At 26.8% G+C, this 11,864-nt stretch overlaps 1 protein-coding gene across 2 annotated transcripts in view; it reads left to right on the forward strand.

Moving 5' to 3' along the window:
* The window catches only part of LOC114121745 (trypsin-like), a 41,902-nt gene extending 41,519 nt beyond the window's left edge, over positions 1-383 (forward strand). Inside the window, exon 8 of one of the 2 annotated variants that reach the window (XR_007604049.1) lies at positions 291-383. The gene's annotated coding sequence lies outside the window, so the exon portion shown is untranslated. Of the gene's footprint in view, positions 1-87 lie in introns of both variants that reach the window. The other variant, XR_007604050.1, reaches the window with a different exon arrangement.
* Positions 384-11,864: the final 11,481 nt, after the last annotated feature.

Raw genomic sequence — 11,864 nt, forward strand, 5'->3', positions numbered from 1 at the left:
CGTTTCTTCGTTACCTCATCTACTTCACCGCTTATACATTTGAATATACCACACTTAAAAATATTATAATTATAATTATAATTATTATATTATTATTATTATTATTATTATTACTCTCATGTGCATAATTAAGTATAAATCTAAACGTATATTATATTTATATAATGTTACTGCATAGCTTATAATTTTTATTAACCACCGAATATGATTAACTACATTTTAATATATTGTTATGTATTACATACTATAATATATATTATATATATATTTACGATGTAAATTACGTAAAGTCTAGTCAACACACAGCTGTATAATTATATATTATATATATATATATAAATATTGAATTTTAAATAGCATTAATTATAATACGATGATTTTAACATTGTTCTATATTATTATATGTATGTTATACAATATACCTTATATCTTTATACCTACTACTATAATAACCGTATGCGTCAAAAGCCAGTTTCCGGTATCGGTTGGTTGCGCAGACGCCTGCAGCGCCATTATTACTCCGAATATGAGACCGTGACAACCGAGCCGTTTTATTCTCTAATATCATATATTGTTATATAGCCGCGTTTCCGCGGCGATAACAAACTCTAAACGGTGTAATTAAAAGCATTAATTGTTATATGCGCGCATAGGTTAAATCCTCGAATCGCATGTACCAGAGTGAAATATGTTTAATCCGGAATAATTAGTGGTCGTACAAAAAAAAGTTATACTCGTACCTACAATTTAAAAATCAGGTGAAACGTAATCTGCACTCATCACGTCAAATTTCTGTGATATATCCGATATCTCATTGATCGCTCGAAACGTATAGCGCGTCAAGTCCGTTTGTTCGGATAAAACGGAACGTATATAATATAGTAATATATTACTATTACACGTGTATCGAATATTATCTACACAGATTAAACACGGTTTTACGGATCACTATGATTGTTTTTTATTTATAAAATATCAAATCGTTTTGTACATAATGATTATGATATAATGCTCATTATAGATTGTCGGCCGTATTTTTGTTAGACGTGTGCGAGCGATGTTCGCTTTCGAGCGACGGCGTAAACAAACTATATACGTATATTATATTATTATTCGTCTTTAGCTGATGTATCGAATTCGGAAACGGATTACTCTCGTGGTTTTCTTGCTCAATGTAATAAACGTCGTGCAACGTGTTAAGTCTTGCCGATCGTTCGACTACGTTATAATATTTATATTATACGCGTTCACCGCGAAACGTTAAGTGTTTTTTATTTGATACTCGACGCACACATATACACTCATCATTGTTCCGAGTCCCCGTCACCCAGCACGCCACCGCCATACAATATTCGTCCTATGATAATGGTAATAGAGCTGTCTTATCGTTCCATCTCGTTTAAAATAATATGTGAAGTGTAAACGAGCCGCGCCCTACCGTCGTTTGCCTCCCGATATCGTTGTAATAATATAATATAGTACTATTACTTACGTATCGGAAGTGGTATTTTCACGTGATTATAATTTACATATTATCATCCATACGAGTACCTAATAGTATTATAGACGTACCTACGTGCATAAATTATAATATAATAATGTCATTAGAAATCGAAGGCGTTTTATTCAACGAGACTATTGTTTTACTCGCGACGACGCGTATAGAACGTAGCATATCTCTCAACGAAAGTGTATTATTGTGCGCAAAACTATTATAGACGTGTATCGACGTGTATTGTTAACAAGTTGACAATCGTCTCTCAGATCGACTCTCCTGAACGTGCAGGTTCCTTCTGTATTATGTAATAAATAGTGCTAACACATAACCGTACAGACATTTGTTCGTTTGTGCCTATTCATTTTATGTGATTCTACAGCCGGAAGATTATTGCACCTACTAATTTTAAAACTAAGCTTAAATATTATCGGACAAGCGTCCTTAAAAAAAATTTCTGATTTTTACTAGGATATAGGTATAGATGGAAATACGTATTCTCGGGTATTACGCGTAATTATAATTTTACAGAAGAGAAAATTGTTGTGCAAATTTTAAAACTTACTGTAGGTACATGCAGTTTTTTGCAGCGTTCAGCAGGGGACCATCACGATATCTAAATATCTACCATACCAAAATCCAGTGTTTGACGCTAAATGTCTCGTCCAGGTATTTCGCGGAGAAAAGATATTATCATCTGAAATTATTCAAAAAATTGTTTTTTATATGAATTGTATTAAATAGTATTAGGCAGGGATCAACTTGTTAACAGTATAATATTTAAATAACATAAACTAGAGTACAAACAACCAGCAAGGTATGATAACAATAAATTATAGTATACTTGTATTGTAAGAAAAAATTAAAATATATTTAATTAATAGTTTTAATAAAACTTTATTAGAAGAATAAAATTATGGAATGGTAGATTTGATATTGTACATTACTCGGAAGTCGAACCAAAAAATATAATATGTTCGCATATTTCAGATGGCGTTATAGATAGGCTATTTCACTACACCACTGCAATGGGTTAATTTTTTCAGTATCTTACAGGAATGATAGTGATCTAATAAAATACTTATGGATAGATTAACAATCGAGTGTGAAGAACCCAAAAACTTTGTTCCTTAAATTTTTCTGTAACATTTAGTTATTTCACTATTTAGTAATATATACTAAATATATATATATATATGTATATATTATTCATAAATTGTCTACCTTATTTATTTAACCATATTATATAATGTATATTATTGTATATTTAAGTAATATTTAAAAATCTAAAAACTTATGATTTAGTATCTTATTAATTTAGTTATATTCACAAAAATCAAATTCTTTCGTTAAAATATATTCTCAGTAAATAATATGATTTTAATTCTGCTTGATAAAACTTGCTTAAACCTTTGCTCTTTATAAAATTCATTTGGTTATGTAAAAAAGTTTTATTTATAGCTATATTAGCTGTATAGCCTTATATTATTTTCATATTTTTTATTTGTTCTTAATATTTAAGTTATTTAATGTAAGAATAAAATAATAAAATCGATTATTATTAAAATAAAACGTTTGTATTAATTACAATGAATATACTACCTTTTCTTACATGTTCCTAAAGTTATAGCTATTATGCGTATCTTTATTTAAATTATTTCAAAAAGGGAATATAATAAGTTCCCCAAACAAATTTTATGTCTCTCCTATAAAATTTGAATTTCGATGTATATTTAGTATATAGGGTGTATCTTATGTCGTTGTACGCGGTGTTTTTTTAATGATTATGGATTGATAACTTAGAATTTTAAAAAAAATAAGAAAAGACATGTTTCTTTATTTTAAACGGCCAATTTTTGTATGCTTATCAATTTAAAAAATTTTATGCAAGCAGTTATACCAACAAAAAATCAATTTTTTTTCAAATGGTAACAACTATATTTTATAATGGATTCATATAGTACTTTTTTTTTTTTTTTAAAAAATGTTGATATTAAAATCATACATTTTGTTTCTCTGGTTTATTTACTATGGGGACCTTAAACTTTAGTAAATTGATTTAAAATTTTAATGAGTTGTATTTCTAGAACAAAATAAATTTTTTTGAACTATCTTTTAATACAATTCTAGTAATTTTACACCTTTTTATAAACTTAAATTGAAAATCTTATCAGTCACACGAAAAAAAAATATTAGTAGGTAGGTATTCTATAACCCGTGTTAGTTAAATATTTCCAATGTTATTATAATAATTGCATATTATGATAATTATTATCTATAGTATTAAGTATCCAAATTTAAACTATATAAAAAAAAAAAAAATGACAATGGAGAAAAATCTAAATTAATCAATTTATTATGATCATACAATAATAATAAATATACACGTACCTATTTTATAATTGTATTTTAAAATACGTCCAACAGTTTTGTAGGCAATTATCTTAAAAAAATATTTTTCTGTGTCTGATAACATGTTCAATTTAAATTTATAAATAGGTGTAGAATTAAATTAAAAGTTAGTTAAAAGAATTTATTTAGCTTTAGAAATATGATTCATTTAAATCAATTTATTAAAGTTTAGGATCAACGTAGTAAATAAATCAGTGAACCAAAATATTTGATTTTAACATCAATTTTTTTTTTTTAGTTCCATTAGAATCCATTATAAAATATAGTTGTGACCATTTCAAAAAAAAAGTTGATTTTGATGTTGATTACAATTGCTCGCTTAAAAATTTTAAAATCGATATACTCAAATTGACCGTTCAAAATAAAGAAGCGCGTCATTTTTTTTAAATTCCATGTTATCAATCCATAATCATCAAAAAAAACCACGTACAACGGTTTAAGATAAACCCTGAATTTTATAATATATTAAAATAATTTTTAAAAACGTACCTATATAGTTAAGCAATCGCCCATGACCACCTCAGAATGCGTACATAGAATCGACGATGAATCAACATTATCGAAGTATAATATGATCTGTGACAACAGCTCGGTGCTTTGAACGGTCCTAGGGGGAGGGGGGTTGAAGTATCGATCACTGCATTCTGACTACGACTGACGAACTTAATCTTGAGACTGGAGTAGTTAAAATAAGTTAAAATGCATTCAATAGTAATGATAATAAGTAATAACCAATAGAAAAGTAATATAGTAAGTCAATAAACGCGCTGATTGGCTGTATGATGAGAAGACCCACAGAATGCCATACCCAATGTTGTTATTACCTAATAATAATCATTATTATTGTTATTCATTTAACGCACGTATGTACACTTTATAGCATTTTATGATCGAAATAATTATAAGACAAAGAAACAGCCCCACAATTTGCAAAAAACTATCCATGGGGGAAGCACACTAGTGACATTTAGTAACTTTATAAAAAATATTAAAAATACATTGTCACAATTTATTTCATATTCATTTCAAGTTAAAATGTTAACGAAATTTGTAAAACCCGTAAATATTTGAAAACTAAGAAATTTAATAATAATTACAATATTTTTACATCTAAGATTTAAAAATGTATTACTAAGTTTCTCATAAATAATTCATACTAAAACTAAATAATATACAAATATATATATATATTTTAATTATGCTATTGGCAATAAAATTTTGAAAATACTTAAACGTAGATTAATACTATAGATAATTTCTAGGAACTTATTTTATACCATTAACATTCATCATATCTTACAATAAGGTGATATTAATTCAAAAATGTATAAAAACTATACAATTTGGTATATATATATAATATTATCATACATTCATTAATCATTACAGTAACACACTCAATACTTACTGTACAGTAGAGTACACATTTTTCCACTGAAATTTGTGAAATGACTCCCTAATTAATTACTTTTTTGTAAGCCAATAATCCGGTCATTGACTGGCTACAAACATCATATTGTATTATACATATATTTTTTTTTAACCTAATCTAACCTTTAGTTTCTAGTCATACATATACTTATTAAAGCGTACGGTGAATGGATCCGAAAATATTAATTTTCGTATACGTTCGTAACGGACTCTAATACAGAATTTTATTAGATTATATAAAGCGGATTTCGTTTTAATTGTCGGTCTTCCTAGACAGAATACTATTTACACTTCCGTAACGGATAGCGACTACAATATAACTACTTAAAGTATATACATCACGTATTATAAATTATAATGATCCGGATAATTTACGAAATATATAATATATCATAATAATACAGGTAGAAGACGATAGCGATGAACGACAACGATAATAATATAATATTATACCAAATGGGCGTACTACAAATAATAATATATAGTTGTGCACTCCACGAACGATGTCTCGTCATTAATAATAGCATAAGTAATAAGTATACTTACATTGTAATATGCGCTCATAAACGATGCTAACTGTAATATTTATAACATTATAATAGATACCTATCTGTTGTATTATACACGCAATAGCAAATACCAAATCATGTTATACAATATAAATAAATAATACAATTAAATATGTATAAGTTAATCATAAACAAATTAATGAAGTTCATTCGTATAAAATATAAATAAATATAATTATTAATACGTTTTTCAAGCTCTTTATTATTGTATTATATAAATATTGATTTAATTTGATTATTAACTAATTAGTTAAGTCTTTTAACTTCATTAGTTACTTAACACCTTTTTGATGTTTTTTAAACATGAATTTTTTTACTAGTTACCCTCTACACTTCTGACAATAAGGTAGAATATTATCTTTAATATATGTTTATTATACAACAATGCACTATAAAAATATTCTCCTGTATCTTTATTCTCATTCATTGGCAAAGATAAATGTCGAGTTTTGTTTGTCATAGGTATCCTAATCTTGTATTACAATACGAAATAATACAATTCTTTGTAGCGAAACTTAACGAAATTGGACGATAAATATGCATAAGCGCTAAAAGCGACAATATAACCAAGATAAGTTATGTAAATATAATAAAATATATATGGATATGAGATCGGTAAATTTATTCGTTAAATTGACGAATAAAAGTAAATTTGCCTACATTAATTTAACAAAGCTTATTTTTTCGGATAAATTTTTCTTAGCGTTGTGAAAATAGAGAGGATTCATCATTTTCAATTTTTCTACAAGCATTAAAACGTATTTAATGTGGGTACTGATTTACTATTATATATTAGTTATTCTATACGACCTTCCATAATATTATACTAAAATATATAGAATATCTTTTGTCTCGTATATGAACTATTCGAGAGTTTAAGCCACAAGATATTATATCTAGGTCAACAAAATATAAATATACAAATACCTATTGTTGTACAAACGAGAAAAACCTTTTTTTCAATATCTTATTACGAGAAGGGTAGAAGAGAATGAAACGTTTCCATCATCGGCTTCTTTTCCATCTCACGGTGTACTACCAAGAAATTATTACTATTAATAACATATAATACAATAAATGCAATTAAAATATTGTTTATAAAACATATAATAATAATAATAATAATAATAATAATAAAAATATTTACAATAATAAGCCAATGCAGCAATTCTGATACCAGGAATACAAAACCATATTTAGTATTTCAATATTTCAGATGGATTTTTGTAACGCGCTCGGAAGCTTTGAACTCGTATTTCGCAGAAAAGACGCGCACAAATGCACAACACAATTTGTTATACCACAGAATTAATATAAATATGTTTTTTTTTGTACTCAAATAAAATACATACCGGCCGTTACGCAGAAAAAACGTTTCCGATCCTTTTTAAAATTGTGGTTTGATGTTAAAAGCTTGAGGCGTAACTGCAATAACTGAGTTATACAATTTTACATATAATATATGATTGTACATATTTATTTATGTATACCCATTTTATATCCATCGCAGAAAAAAAAAAAAAAATAGGAAAACAATCCTTTGATTTCTGATATTATTTTTATTATTAATTATTATCATCATAATCGTTCTCGTAGTACATCGCAATAATTTACTGTTTAATTTTTAAACAAAGTACAACATTTAATGTTTTGCGAAAGAAGCACGTGTGCATACACGTCATAGTAATTAAACAACAACAACAACTTTGTTTTAAACTTCCGTTTCAATCTCGAGGATATAGACGCGACGTGTTGAGCTTTATATAACTTACAGCCTATACAGCTATTGCTGCAGAAGTAATTAATATTTATAAATGCTGTTATCTTGCGATATTCTATATATTGAGACATGCATGCATAATATATTGTGAGCAAAGCAATATCTCTTAAAATACGAACGCACCATACATTACATTCGTAAGTTTTATAATTGGGCGTAGGTATCTAGGGAATATTAATTTACGATTCGAATAACAAATCTCTTAGCGAACAATAATTATCATATCCTTCGGAAACCAAAAACTTACGGTTTAAGTCTACAAAATAATACGTAATGGAACATCAAAAGACTGACACTCAACGCCGATAAATATAATATGTTTTGACTGTATACGCGTTCGCGTAGATGTTAAGCCATTTTAAACGTTACATATGTATCGTAATGTCATATACACTAGTGTAGGCAAAAGCGACGACATTTATAATTCATTATTTGTAACCGTTGTGTAGGTACAACACTCCCATAACCCATTTAAACACATGTTTCTATTAAATATTTATATTTTCACTCCTTATTCGGAATTACGATTTCGGGTTTTCTGATTTAGCTTGCTGAAAAGTCGTAGAACAGTAGAACTACTCTTAAATATTCTGAAAACTTTTTCAAAAACTAAGTCTGTTTATTTTATTGTTATGCGTACCTATTTAAATCATAATTAAAATAAAAGTAACTACATTTTAAACCAACGACTTGTTAAACGAATCACATAAAAACGTATAAGTGTGTGTCAATTTCTAACCAATTATTATTTGTAGTTCTTCCCGACATAATTTTAAAAAAATAATCAATTTTAATTTTTACTATTGCGTGAACATTTTTAAATTTGTATTAATAATTATTTATATAATAATGTATTGTATTTAATTTGAAATTTCACCTTTCGCCACTCAGAAAAACCTTTTATCCAGATTATAAATAATATAATATTACTAACAAATAATATATTATATTATTATAGTTAATATAGTATATACTATCATCATACATGTAAATCGAACGGTTTTAAAGATTCGTGTTTACTTTGCGGTTTGCATAGAAATCGTCGATGCTGGTTTTTATTCGATTTTTTTTTTTTTTAGTGTGCGTCTTGATTTGAGTAAACGCACTTCTATCGACGACGAACACTGTCTGCAAAGTAAACATTTTCACTTTCATAAAGCCGGTCTGACGCCATTATCACGTTCTATTAAAAATGACAGTACATACCTACCGATTTCCAATTAAATCAAAGCTAAACATAAAATATCTATTTATATAAATATATCTATATATAAATGTATTATTCTATATCACAGAACTATCGTAAATCATAAACGATTTATTTGTCTGTATTTCACGGTTAATGTCGGTTAAGGTCATGGTTTAAGATATTGATATATATAGTTAAGGTATAAGCAGAAAAATGTCAGAAATAATATCATAGATAACATTTTTCAATTATTAAATTTGACTTCCATAAAAAGAAATAAACATATAATCTACAGAATAATAATTTTATGTTAAATTTCTTAAACAATTTTTGTGGTTGTGAAAAATAGATTTAGTTTGTCTGAATTAATTATAACTAATACTATTTTTTTAATTAATTGTTTGAGCTGTGAATTTTTAAACTTCTTAAAATGGTAGATGCTCAATTATTGACTATAATATTTATAATTCATCAATATTTTAAGTTCAGACAAGAGAAGTAATGTAACAAAAAGGTTGTAGTAAAATTAATATTACGCAATATGATCTATAACTTTCGAAGCTTCGTAATGAAGTTTTATCGCTTGGGTATAATAAATAAATATTGAAATGTGTAATTTTATTTTTTAACATAAATAATATAAATCTGTTATTTTACTATACCATCATAAAAATACATTTTGCTTTCTTTTTTCGTTTTTAAACTATACTGCACGTGTATTATAATAATATTTTGTAAAAAATATTATGATTAATTTAATCGTCATCAAACTCATAACCTATAATAACAAAAATCATTAATATCTAAATAACAAACTTTATTTATTATTCAATATGATTTTAGCAACGATTGATTTACCTGGTTAAAACAGTTTTTAAGTCTGTGTATGTTTTTACCATAACTGTTTAGCTCGCCGAACAAATAGATTGATGAAAACATTACAGATGAATGCACCTATATGTGATTCCAAGACCTTCCATAAAAAATATTAAATGCTACTCGGTATCATATATTACATAAAATCATGTATGAATATTTAAAATTAAATTTACTTTACAGTTTTTCCACACGTTCTACGTAAATTTAATGTCAACAATTTTAAAAATATATACGTATGTTAAACTACAAATATTATATATTTACTTATATTATTAAGTAATATATAATTACGTATATAATTTTGTTAAATCACAATGCGTCTATGTATTAAAATAACAACTATTTATTAATTCTTATAGAATAATATCAGGTTTCTTCGAAAGAAATTAAATTAATTTTTTTTCGTATAGGCAATTTCTTTACAGATGCGCTCGTATTTTAGATTGCCCGGCTCGTATCGTTATTATAGGAATGATCGGTAGAAGGGGATATCCGTGTTTTATGTGACATTTTGAAAACGCTATGCCGAGCGCTTATCGATATTTTTTTTTTTTAAGTCTTTACTTGAAATTTTATTTTAGCGCTTACTAAATATAAAATATCACCGCCATGCCACTAATATAAACATAGTAGATACATTAAACATAATTTATAATAGTTGGAAATTAATGAAACGAATAGCAAGTAGGCGTGAGCTACAATCATTTGTATGGAAGTACTCGTAATAATTCACTTTTACTCGTTTGAATCTTATTTGTATATTCTCCTTGCACGGTCATTTTAGGACAGTAGAAAAGTGCTACTATAGTCGTTTTTTAACCGATCTCCTTGTACCGAATTATTCAAATCCATCGAAAAGTTATTCCACGTTGTGTAACAACATAGGTAATATTATATGTGCACAGATAATGTATACGTTAGGAAACGGTTAAGTAAGCTATATGTTAGTTACGTGTAAGTATATTGGTAGGTAGACAAGAAAAACATGAAGACGGGCAGGTCTGGCGGGTATAGTTAGGGTTGTTGCAGACCAACTCACGTTTATTTAATACGCTTTTGCCAACTTTCTGGTTGTAAGTCAATCAAAATTCGACGATCGTCTTCGCAGAAAAGTGTGCACGTGACATTTCTGCAGTAACTTGATTTCCGACGAATTTCATTGTTGCGAAATACATTAAAACTTTGGTACTATAATATATGGCACGACGACGGGAGCTGCAAACACGAGTTATTAGTTTTACATTTGTTGAGTGCGTAAAACTATTTTGGGAACTGCGCAAGTCGAACTCTTAATGTATTATATTATTCTATACGTGTAAGCAGGTAATAATATAACGCGCTAAAAGCCTGTATTATTATTTTTATTATTATCGCATGACGGAGCTTTTCCTTTGGAAATTTAATGTCGGTTAAAATTTTTCACTGTTTAATAATGTTTTATCATAATATAAGTGTATAGTATACTTTGTGTAATTAATTATTAACGGCATTAAGATGAAATAAGACGAATATATAATATATTATTATACGAATCTTGCGAGCTTTTACGAAAATTATTACTAACTATAATTTAATATAATGTGAGGAGTAATGCTACATACCAAAATACTATAATAACATATAATATTTATATAATAAGTATACATTAATTTGTAAAAAAAAAAAACATACGAAAAATTAACTTCTATATAGTCTATACTCTATAATCTAAAAGATACAATATCGTTATATCCTAAACACGTGATGAAAAAAAAAATTATTTGAATTTAAATTAGCTAATTTATTAATTATTAACAATTATGCAGGTCTTCAATAATAATATATATATATATATATATGTTGTATCGTATCATTTAAAAATTAAACAAAATACATAATTCTCAGAAATCTATAATCATTAAACCTACCTAAAAATAACGTTCATACATTTTTATAAAAAGTTTACGAGATGACTAATAAAATATTAAAATTAATGTAGATTTCGATACTGGTATAATTAATGTAAACATAAAATGTTTCATAAATTAAAATTCGTTCCAAGAAACCCTAGGTATAATACAGTGTACACTAATTATAACTTAAGGTAATGGGTATACTCTACGTAGGTAG

This window comes from Aphis gossypii, chromosome 2 (assembly GCF_020184175.1).
Source record: "Aphis gossypii isolate Hap1 chromosome 2, ASM2018417v2, whole genome shotgun sequence".
In the NCBI taxonomy this organism is placed as follows: Eukaryota; Metazoa; Arthropoda; class Insecta; order Hemiptera; family Aphididae; genus Aphis; species Aphis gossypii.